The following is an 11,400-nucleotide window of genomic DNA, read 5'->3' as shown; positions in this document are numbered from 1 at the left end:
ATACAGTCCCAAAAATGACAGACTGGGAGCAATTTCAGATACATCATTTGGTAATTTTAAATGATGTATGAAAACAAAATAAACATTAAACACAGATTGATTTTTATATCCCACTTTGATTCTACTTGACTGCAAACTGTGACAAAACTTGTTGTGACTAGAAAAACTAGGAAAAGGTGAGATAAGTCACAGAAAGATAGCTTGTAACTGACAGGTGCCAATGTATTTATTTAAGTACTTCTTCCACCCCTTGCTCATCAAAGATACTTTCAAAGTCAAATTATATCACTTAGAACCTCATGTATTAGAGGTATATATTTCCATAAAATTTAACTTGCTGTCCCATATATGCAAATATTTACGTCAGGATTTTTATAGTTATAATATCATAGAATTTTAGACCCGGAAAGGAGTTTCAAATTAATCTTGTGAAGTCCAAGCTCCTAATTTTACTAATAAAAGATCTAAATCTTACAGAAGTAAAGAAATTAACCTCAAATCACAAAGCTGCTTAACAATCACACAAAATGTTGAATCTATGCTTCCAGGATCCCATTTTCACACTACCCCGTCAGTCTCTAGAATCTGGCACAATACCCTGCACAGTGGAGATTCTCATGAATAATAATCATGAAGGATGGAGGGAATTGATTTTCTTGAATACAAGTAGGAGTCCATTCTTGTAACTTAAAATTCACATGCTTTTCAGGATAAACATATTTTCCATGCATGTTGAATGCATAGAAAATATAGCTCAGATGAATGCTAAATGTTTTAAAAATAAAACATGCCTGGAAAAGGAGCAAAATTAGAGCAGTAAAAGAAAAAATCTCAAAAACCCATGGTGTGAGACTTGAAGAATTTTTCAACTTTGTGGAGATTACATAATAATTGCAAGTTTCTAACTATTGAGACCTTGGAATGACTGAGGCCTGTATGTTGAAATGCATGTCCTTGGCATTGCTATGATGTGGTTAGATTGTGTCATTTTAATCTAAGGTAGGCCCTCAATAACCTTAATCCACATCCCTAAAAGGAACTGCTTCACCATCTCAGTGATCTCTGTGATGAAACTTCATGCAGAACTGACTTTCCTAAGACACTTGCACACTTCACAGCACAGGGATGCTCAATAAAAAATGTCGTTGAACAGGTGAATAATCTTTTCCTAGAATACTGGCAAATTTGTAGTTTGATACACTGGGAATACGTAGGTTGAAACTATAGATATTGCACATACTGACCAACCCTAATATTTGTGTTAATAAAGCAGCCTCCGTATCACCTGTGAAGGAAAAGCATACCGGCTATAACTTTCTCACCCTCTGTAGCCTTGTCTTAAAAAAGGGATAGAAACCTTCTCTGGAAGAGATCAAAGACAGCGGAGTAGATAAATGCTGTGCTTGCCTTGTCCCATGAACATATCAAAATTACAACTAAATTATAGAAAAATCAAACCGGAGAACCATATGAAGCCTAGTTGAACAGAAGTTTTACAACTAAAGATATAAAGAAGCCATGTTGAGACTGATAGGAGTGGCGGAGATGCAAAATGGGCTGGTCCCATACCTATGTGTGGCGGTTGAAAATCAAGAGAGATATCTATACCACAAAAATCCCCATGAAGGAGCAAGGGACCCCAGCCCAGAGTACTAGTGTCAGGAAAAGGAGCCCCCACAACTTCTGGCTGTGAAAAAATAGTGGGGATTCTGACTTTCCTACAGGTAGGGAAGGCTGTAGGAAACCCAGACGTCCTCTTAAAGGGGCCGCGCAGACACTCACCCAGGGCTCCAGTGGAGGGATGGTGGCTCTGGGTGCATCAGAGACATGGGGGGAGACACTGAGTTGTGTAACTTTGGGTTGAAGACTGGACGGACAGTCTCCATTTTCCCTACGTGAGGCCATCCTACTGTGCAGCTGGCAAGCAGGTGCCATTTTTCTTGTGTTGAGCCCGCCCCCACAGGCCAAATCTGAATCTGATTGGGCTGGGGAGCTCTGCTGCTCCACCCTACCAACTCACTTAGACGTGGCCTCACCCAACTTGCTCACTCCCTGAGGATTCATCAATGGCTAAAACTTACAGGAGCCAGCAGGTGGCAGCAGACCTCAGAGTGCCCTGAGGCATTTTGTGGAACTACTCCAGACCCAGAACTGGTAACAGCCATCCTCGGTTCGCAGCATGGCCTCACCCACCTGCCTGTAGGTTTAGTATAGGCAGTGAACAACTGTGAATTGCTTTGTAGCTCCTTCTAGGTAGTCCCCAGCCAGTCACAGGAAATGGGTGACCTGGGCCTGCACCGGAGCCCCTCCCAAGAGGTCCCAGAACTGACATACTTGAAGGTTGGCTTCAGAAAATAGCAGAGCATTGCTCAATTAGGCCCACAAGTAGCACACCCAAAGGGCAGTCTCAATAGGCACCAGAGCCCGCTGGGGCAAATCCCACTTAGTGGGGTAAGCCCCCCTCACAGCAGCCCATAAGCTGCAGACGTGGCCAAATCCCACATCCAATTAGCCTGAGGGTCAGTACCACCCACTGAAATGCCTTGACATGCAATGAAGGCTCAACTATAACAGGAGGGACACACAACCCACACAAGGGACACTTCCTGGGGCACCTGGAACAGATGACCAGGGACGCTGTGCCACTGGGCCCCACAGGACCCCTACTACATCAGGCCACCCGGTAAAACTGGGAGACCATAGCAGCCCTACCTAATACATAGAGACAAACACAGAGAGGCAGTTAAAATGAGGAAACAAAGAAATACATCCCAAATGAAAGAACGGGAGAAAACTCCAGAAAAAGAACCAAACAAAATGGAGGGAATGAACCCACCAGAGACAGAGTTCAAAACAATGGTTATAATGATGCTCAAGGAACTTAGTGAGAACTTCAACAAAGAGATAACAAGCATTAAAACAAATAAGTCATGGGGATGTAATATATAGCATAGGAAATCTAGTCAACAATATTGTGATAGTGTGGTATGATGTCAGGTGGTTGCTGTATTTATCATGGTGATCACTTCTTTAACATAGAGAACATAATCAATAATACGGTATTAACTATGCATACTGCCAGGTAGGTACTGTTGAATAACTGATGTACACCTGAAACTAACATAATATTGTATGTTAGGTATATTTTAATAAAAATCTTTTTTAAAAAAATTTGATCCAAAATACACCTCTTTGACATAAAAATTATTTTGAGCTAACGGCAATTAAGAAACGGGAAAAGCTCTCTCTATTCTCCCTTTTTCTGCCTAAAGGCAGGATATAAATTCTCCCCTTACTGGAGACAGACTCTTATCAGCCCAGATAGAGCATTCTGTAAACAAACTTTGCTCCATTAGTTCCTTCTCATATATTTACCTTCCCACAATCTGCCATCCTTGGAAGCCTAAAACTTCTTTCCTTTATCCTAACATTTCTCTGTAAATTTATTGTTGTTTGTTGAAAATGCTATATAAGTTGGAGTTCTAAACCAGGGCTTTCAGTTATTTTTCACTGAGGTTTTTCCCACATGATGTGCACTATACATGTTAATAAACGATTTTTTTTCTCTTTGTTAATCTGCCTTTTTGTTAAGGAGCCCCAGCTGAAAACTTAGGATGGGTAGAGATAGATTTGCCACCCCACATGGCTAACAGATGGCTTGATTCTCTATCCTTCATTTGACTTCTCAGTTTTCCTATCACTTGTGTAGCCAAATTTCTACATTAAATTACTTTGCTTAAAAGACCTGGAGTTGTTTTTATTTTCTGCTGGGGTTCTGATGAATGCAGGTAGCCATTAAAACTGATTAATAAAAGGAGTAATGGCTTCAACTCCATCTTTCTTTGCCTTTTCTTACCTTAGTCCTCTACATTTAAAAATAGTCAGTTTTGTTGTTTTTCTCAATTGGTTTTTAATGAATCAGGTTCACATCCTATCAGCCTTCATATGTATTCTAATCACTTCATTTAATCTTCCAAAACATTATTGAACATCTATTATGTGCAGAATCTGTACTAATTGAACTCCTGCCCACAAAAAGCAATGTGCCATGTACACAGCCATATAGCTAAATAATTAACATATAGTGTGATATTGCTTGAATGCTATCTACAAAGAGTCAGCAGAATGCAAATGACAGAGAAAGCAATTCTTGATTGTCGGGTGGCAGAGGTGGGTAGAGGGAGAAATATTATAAAAGGAAGGTTGGGGAAAGATGAATAATGAAAATAGGCATTTATTTAGTGCTTTCAGTGTTTACACTTTTCAAAAAGTACTTTACATATACTCTCTCATTTAATCCTTAAAACAACTCCCTTAGGTAGGTATTATAATTATTCCCATTTACCAGAGAAGAAAACAAGACAAATAGAAATTAAGTAACTGCCCCAAAATATGAACAAAGGCATGAAGAGAGAAGAATGCATAAAGACATTCAGGAAGAGGAAGCCACTCAGTGAGGTTCTTGTTTGATTATTTCAGATCAAATACATCCAGATTAGGAAAACTGTCTTAATACGATGGACTTAATGCTTTGGATTTAATACTATGTAGCTGAAAGGAATCCATTTCAAATCTCTGTGAAGGAAACTGGCAAGGACGCATAGCATATTGTCATGTTTTTGTACCAATTTACTATAGTAACTAATTTGCAAACTCTTGGTTCATAGAGAATAATCCTAAAACAAATATAAACTAAAATTGAGGAAATGAGGCACTAGAAGCAAAATGTTTCTCCTGTTCTACAGGAGTGTAACTTGCCTGTACAAATTAACTTATGTATAAGTAGGTTCAAAACTTCATTATTCAAAAGTAATGTAATTGGGGATCATATTTATGAAAAGCAAAAGGCTAAAGTACCCATTTTATGTGTTCATTTATTGCCATAAGCCTTGAGTATAATTCATTCAAATTCTGAATGTCGATATACATGCTAAAATAGGATACATTCATGTTAGTTTGAATGAAAGTATGCCTGAATAATAAGTCTCATACAATGCCAGAAACTTAAAAAAAAAAAAAAAAAAAAAAGTAACACAGAACACAGCATTTCCAAATACTATCACATACTCAACACCAGGAGCAAATTATTTCCCATTTAATTACTACATACATTTTACAAAATTAGGTGTTTTTAAAGTCTTCTGTTGTGATAGCTTTTTTAAGAAGTAAAAGAAGCCTAAACCGTTTTTACTCAAGCTTCTGAATTTTAACCTTCAGCATCATCTCCATTTACTAGAGCCTTGGCCACTAGGGGGCAGACGCGACCAAGCCATTTAATGTGTTTGTATTTGCTGTTTTGAATTTGAGGTAAAGTATACTCTTGAAGCCAAAGATGTATTTTTTATAAAAGTGAATATCAAACAAGCAAAAAAACAAAAACTTTCATAATTCAACTTTGAGCCTCTTTCGTTTTCTTACAAGCTGCTAAGTCCAAGTCTTTGTTTTCAACCACAGTAAAATTAAATTGACAATAGTTACAGTCAGTTTTTAGTTGGTTGCTATATAGAATTAGCAATGTCCATCAGCACCCGAGTTTATGTTTCTAAGTGTCTATACTGATAATCTAGTTATGTATATTATCTAATTTAATTCTTACAATATATCATGAATAAAGTGTTATCATCCTCATCCATAAAATGAGGAAATATTAGAGATTTCAAAAGATCACTATTATGAGGAAGACTAGGGATTTGGACCCAGTGTTGTCTAATTCTAAAGTGTGTGTATGATATGACTTTTCATTTTTTCTGTTTTAATTATGAAGTGCAAATATGTATATACAAGAGCCCATAAAATACAAATGTACAATTTAAAAATAATTGCATAACAAATAGCAAATATCCATTTCACCATCACCCTATTCCTGCATAAGCATCTAATGAGCTGCTCACTCTTCCTAATCTCTTCCCCTTGAAAGGTAATCATCATCGTCACTTTTATAGTCATTTGCTTTCTTTTATTTAGAACTTTTGTGAGCTTCGTATGAATCTATTCATAACATATAGATTCATTCATATCTTTCTCCTTTTGGTCAATATTATATTTGTAATGTTTATCTTTAATGTATGTAGTTACAGTTCTTTAATTCTCATTGCTATATGAAATGAAATGCTCTATGTAATCAGCCACAATTTATTATCTGTTTTACTATTTATGGGCATATGGATTGTTCCCAGTTTTGGACTATGAACAATACTACTACAAAAATTTTTACACACATATTTTGATGCACATATAAAAGTGTCCTTAAGATATGTAACTGAGAGCCAAATTGCTAGCTTATGGAGTCTGTCTATATATCTTCAACTTTATTGGAAACAATCCAGAACTCTGTTGACAGGTGAATGGATTAAAAAATGTGGTATATCCACACAATGGAAAACTACTAAGCAATAAAAAGAACCAACTATCGATACATGCAACAATCTGGATGAATCTCAAAATCTTTATGTTGAATAAAAGAAGCCCAACATAAAAGAGTATATTCTATATGATTCCATTTATATAAATGCTAAAAGTGCAAACTAATTCATAGTGACACAATGCAAACCAATGTTTGTCTGAGGACCAGGGCAGGAGGTGAAATAAAGATAATGGCTTATAAGAGCACTATGAAATTTAGAGGTGTGATGAAAATGTTTGTTAACTTGATTGTCAAAATGATTTTACAGATGTATTCATATGTTGAAACTCATCTAATTTTATACCTTAAATATGTGTAGTTTATGGTATGTCAATTAAATCTCAATAAAGATGTAAAATGATCAAGCAAATGTAAAATATTATGTTAATATGGATATTTTCATTACTAATGATATAGAACATCTTTCCTCTGTTACTGGAGTTTGATTTGACACTGTTATTTCAATTTCCTTTTTCTATAGAGTGCCTTCTTAAGTCTTTCATCCATTTTCCTTTATAATTTATTTTTCTTCTATACCTGTAGGTAATGGGACCACTCTACTTCTCACCAACAGGACAGCACTTACAGTCAGTCCCAGTTGAGACACATGAGGTGAGTCACTATCAAATCCATGGTGTTCCTATGTAAGGCAAATTCAGAGGGATTGAAATCTTTTCCTAAGTACCAATGCCTCCCTCTGCTGGGGTATAATATTGTAGTACTGAATCTGGCAAGATAAAAGAATCTGGCAAGATAAAAGAATACAACTGAATCTGGCAAGATAAAAGAAAATGTCTGCTGGAGTTGTGTGATTGCATCGTAACTTTTCTCTTTATCCTCACGACCATATACCAAGAACCTCCCCAGTGGGGTTCCTACTTTATATTTACCCAATCAAGCCAGTCAGTGCTAAATGTTCTTATCATCACCCTTTTATCAACAGATATTTTAATTGCTCATTCCAGTTCTTAATCAAACTGCTACTATATGAATAATATAGAATTTGGTAGGTTCATATGATGTTATGTGTCTTAGCTCATTTTTGTACATAGGCAACAGTGAAATGTATACTTTGATTTGATGAAATACAACCTAGGAGACTGAGTTTATTCTCATTGTGTGGTTCCAAGTCTCTAATAGTGTCCTCAGCCATCGCTATGCACAAAAGATAAGCAAAGTCAAGGTCTAATATGTGTTTATTCTAGTTAAGACCCAGTTGAAGCCACCTGGGACTCATTGTATACCTGCCATTCCTTGCCTTCAAGGAATCTTGCCCAAAGTCATCTTTTGAAAAATATTTTTCCATTAGCGTTCAGCAGACTGTATTGCCACATTAATAATTTCCATAAAGGAGTATTTCATGTTTCCACCCAATATTTATAGCTTAACACTATCCCTGTTTACTCATGTACCCAAGTACATATATCCAGGGAATGGACCATTGTTATCAGCCTTTTGCATTTTAACCCCTATGAGCCAGCACCCAGGTTTTACCTAGCGGTCATTATCATATCCCATTTTAATTCTTTGTGAGGGCAGAGCCCCAGAAAGAAGTTTCCAGGCTCTCGGCCTCACATAGACAGGTGCTGGCTCAGGTAGTAAATGGCCATCAATGTGATTGGATGGCCATCAGCTGTGGCTAGTTGGTCGTCAGCTGTAACCAGTGAGGCATTGGCCACTAATATAACTGCTGTGGCTACGCTAGCAGAGAAGAGAGAAAGAATGGGGGCTAGCAAGAAGATGGCGGCTGGGCTGGCAAGTGTGGATGGCGGTTTGCGGACAGTGTGGATCCAGCCTCCAGTGAGAGTATAGTGCCGCCAGAGAGAATATAGTGGTACGACTCCCCCACCTATGGCTCCGTGGGTGTTCCTTTTTGGCCTCACCATATCCTGCGTTCTTGTATGGGGAGCGGGAGCAGAGACCCCGCAGGCCGCCCTGCATGACACATTGGCGCAGCGAGCAGGGTCTCCCGCATGACATTCTTCCACAGAATTTTCACATATTTCCATAATTTAATTCTCCTCACAGTAGTATTCTTAATTGTAGATACCAATGAACATATGATTATAAATCCCTCTGACACTGGGAGAACTTGCCAATTCCATCACCAAGGCAATAGCGGCCTGAAGAATCACTTGATTCTTTAACCAAAGTAGTTTTAGACAATAAATTGCTCTTGATTATTTACTGAGGAGGCATATGTGTATTAGCAAACACTACCTATTACACTTGGATAAATTCCTCTGGGGAAGTAGAAACTCAACTACATAAAATTAGAGAACAAGCCCATTGATTACAACAAACTTCACCTGATGCCCCTGGTCTTTCAATCTATTTAGCTCATTACCTTTGTTTTGGCTCCAGGTTTAGGACCATTTTACCAAGTGTATTTATTATTGTGGGGACAGAGCCCCAGAGAGCAGTTTCCAGGCTCTCGGCCTCACGTGGAAAGATGCTGGCTCGGGTAGTAGATGGCCATCAGCTGTGGCTGGTTGGCCGTCAGCTGTAACCCTTGAGCCATTGGCCGCTGATACAACTGCCATGGCTGCGCTGGGGAGTGGAGTCAAGGAGAGAGTCGGTCAGTTGGCAGAAAAGCGGACAGCAGGTCACACATCATGTGAATCCAGCCTCCAGTGAGACTATAGTGGTATGACTCCACTACTTATGGTTCCGTGGGTGTTCCTTTTTGGCCTCACCACATCCTGTGTTCTTGTGTGGGGTGCGGGAGCTGAGACCCCGCATGACACCCTGCGTGACAATTATTCTGCCTCTTTTTTTTTTTTTTTGTATAATCATTTTTAGACACTGTACCAGTTGCCTATCAAATCTCTATAGAAACGATGCATCAAATAGGATAATGTTGGCTCAACATTTTGAGATGATCTCTGATACTTACAAGATATAAAGTTTGAGTGGAAAATGCTTGTGTGGGGACAGAACCCCAAAAAGCAGTTTCCAGGCTCTCGGCCTCACATAGACAGGTGCTAGCTCAGGTAGTAAATGGCCATCAACTGTGATTGGATGGCCATCAGCTGTGGCTAGTTGGCCGTCAGCTGTAACCAGTGAGCCATTGGCCACTAATATAACTGCTGTGGCTACGCTAGCAGAAAGAGAAGAGAGAGAATGGGGGCTAGCAAGAAGATGGTGGCTGAGCCTGCAAGCAGAGCAATGAGGGTTGACAATTATGTGGCTCCTGTTTCCTGTATCTCCAACCCAGTCGCCAGCGAGAATATAGTGGTATGACTCCCCTACCTATGGCTCCGTGGGTGTTCCTTTTTGGCCTCACCATATCCTGAGTTCTTGTGTGGGGAGCGGGAGCAGAGACCCCACAGGCCTCCCCGCATGACAAATGGTGCAGCGAGCAGGGTCTCCTGCACGACAGCTTGAGAGTCCCCTTTTCTAACTTCCTTGTCACTCGAATGTGACCTTAAATGATTTCTAATCACTATGCACTTTTCCTTTGCCATGGGGTATGACAACCAGTACAGAAAACCTGACTCTTGATCAGCAATGCTGTGGGGACAGGGCCAGGAGTCCAGTTTCCAGGCTCTCGGCCTCACGTGGAAAGGTGCTGGCTCAGGTAGTAAATGGCCGTCAACTGTGATTGCATGGCCATCAGCTGTGGCTAGCTAGCCATCAGCTGTAACCAGTGAGCCATTGACCACTAATATAATTGCCATGGCTACGCTACCAGCAAATGGGGACTAGCAAGAGGATGGTGGCTGGCAAGTGCGGATTGCAGTTAGCAAGTGAGGTTGCTTGGCAGAGACAAGTGGATGGCAGGTTGCGGATCGTGTGGCTTCTGCTTCCTGTGTCTGCAATCCAGGCACCAGTGAAACTATAGTGGTTTGACTCCCCTATCTGTGGCTCCATTGGTGTTCCTTTTTGGCCTCATGTCACGCGGGGGACCCTGCTCGCTGCGCCATTTGTTGTGCAGGGGCAGGGCGGCCTGCGGGGTCTCTGCTCCCGCTCCCCATACAAGAACGCAGGATATGGTGAGGCCAAAAAGGAACACCCACAGAGCCATAGATGGGGGAGTCATACTAGTATATTCTCGCTGGTGGCACTATACTCTCGCTGGAGGCTGGATCCACACTGTCCGCAACCAGCCATCCTAACTGCAATCCGCGTTTGCCAGCCCAGCCACCATCTTCTTGCTAGCCCCCATTCTTTCTCTCTTCTTTGCTAGCATAGCCACAGCAGTTATATTAGTGGCCAATGCCTCACTGGTTACAGCTGACGACCAACTAGCCACAGCTGATGGCCATACAATCACAGTTGATGGCCATGTACTACCTGAGCCAGCACCTGTCTATGTGAGGCCGAGAGCCTAGAAACTACTTTCTGAGGCTCTGCCCCCACACCTCACCATATCCTGCGTTCTTATGTGGGGAGCAGGACCAGAGACCCCACATGCCACCCTGCATGACACATGCTTTCAAAGAAAGATCTTGATTAAAAGGGGAAAATGTGAAAATAAATAAAAGAAACCTTATTCAAAATGGATTATGGAAGCCACGGAGGAAGAGTTCTTATGTACTTACCTATGTACTCTCGTCAATTTGCATAAACAGCACCTTCAGCTTTTACAAGCAACAGGAAGAAAGCTCCCCTCCCTTTTTGCCTCCATAATGACCAGCTGCCCATCCTCTTCCCCCAGTAATAGCTATCAGCCCACTACCACCTAGCAATGAGAAATCACCAAACCTCTCCCAATTTCCTCCTAAAATTCAGTAAAAACTGACCTCTTTTGTCTCCTCAGACTTGCCTATGGTTTGTCATAGTTTGCATATCCTCTCTATTCCAAATGAATTTAACTGCTGCTTGAATAATTTTGAAAGAGAAAAATAGCTTGTGAATCCCTAGATTCAACCAGCTCTGAGGCCAGTTCAATTCAATCCCAGCCTTTTCCATGGTTTAATTACTTGATCCACTACGATAGTCCTCTTTTTTTATTCATGTAATTTTAAGGTTTAGTGTTGTTTCTTATAATTGAA

The sequence above is a fragment of the Rhinolophus sinicus genome, chromosome 14 (assembly GCF_057876585.1).
Source record: "Rhinolophus sinicus isolate RSI-liver-muscle chromosome 14, RSI-T2T, whole genome shotgun sequence".
NCBI lineage: Eukaryota > Metazoa > Chordata > Mammalia > Chiroptera > Rhinolophidae > Rhinolophus > Rhinolophus sinicus.
This window is presented reverse-complemented; position numbering follows the sequence as displayed.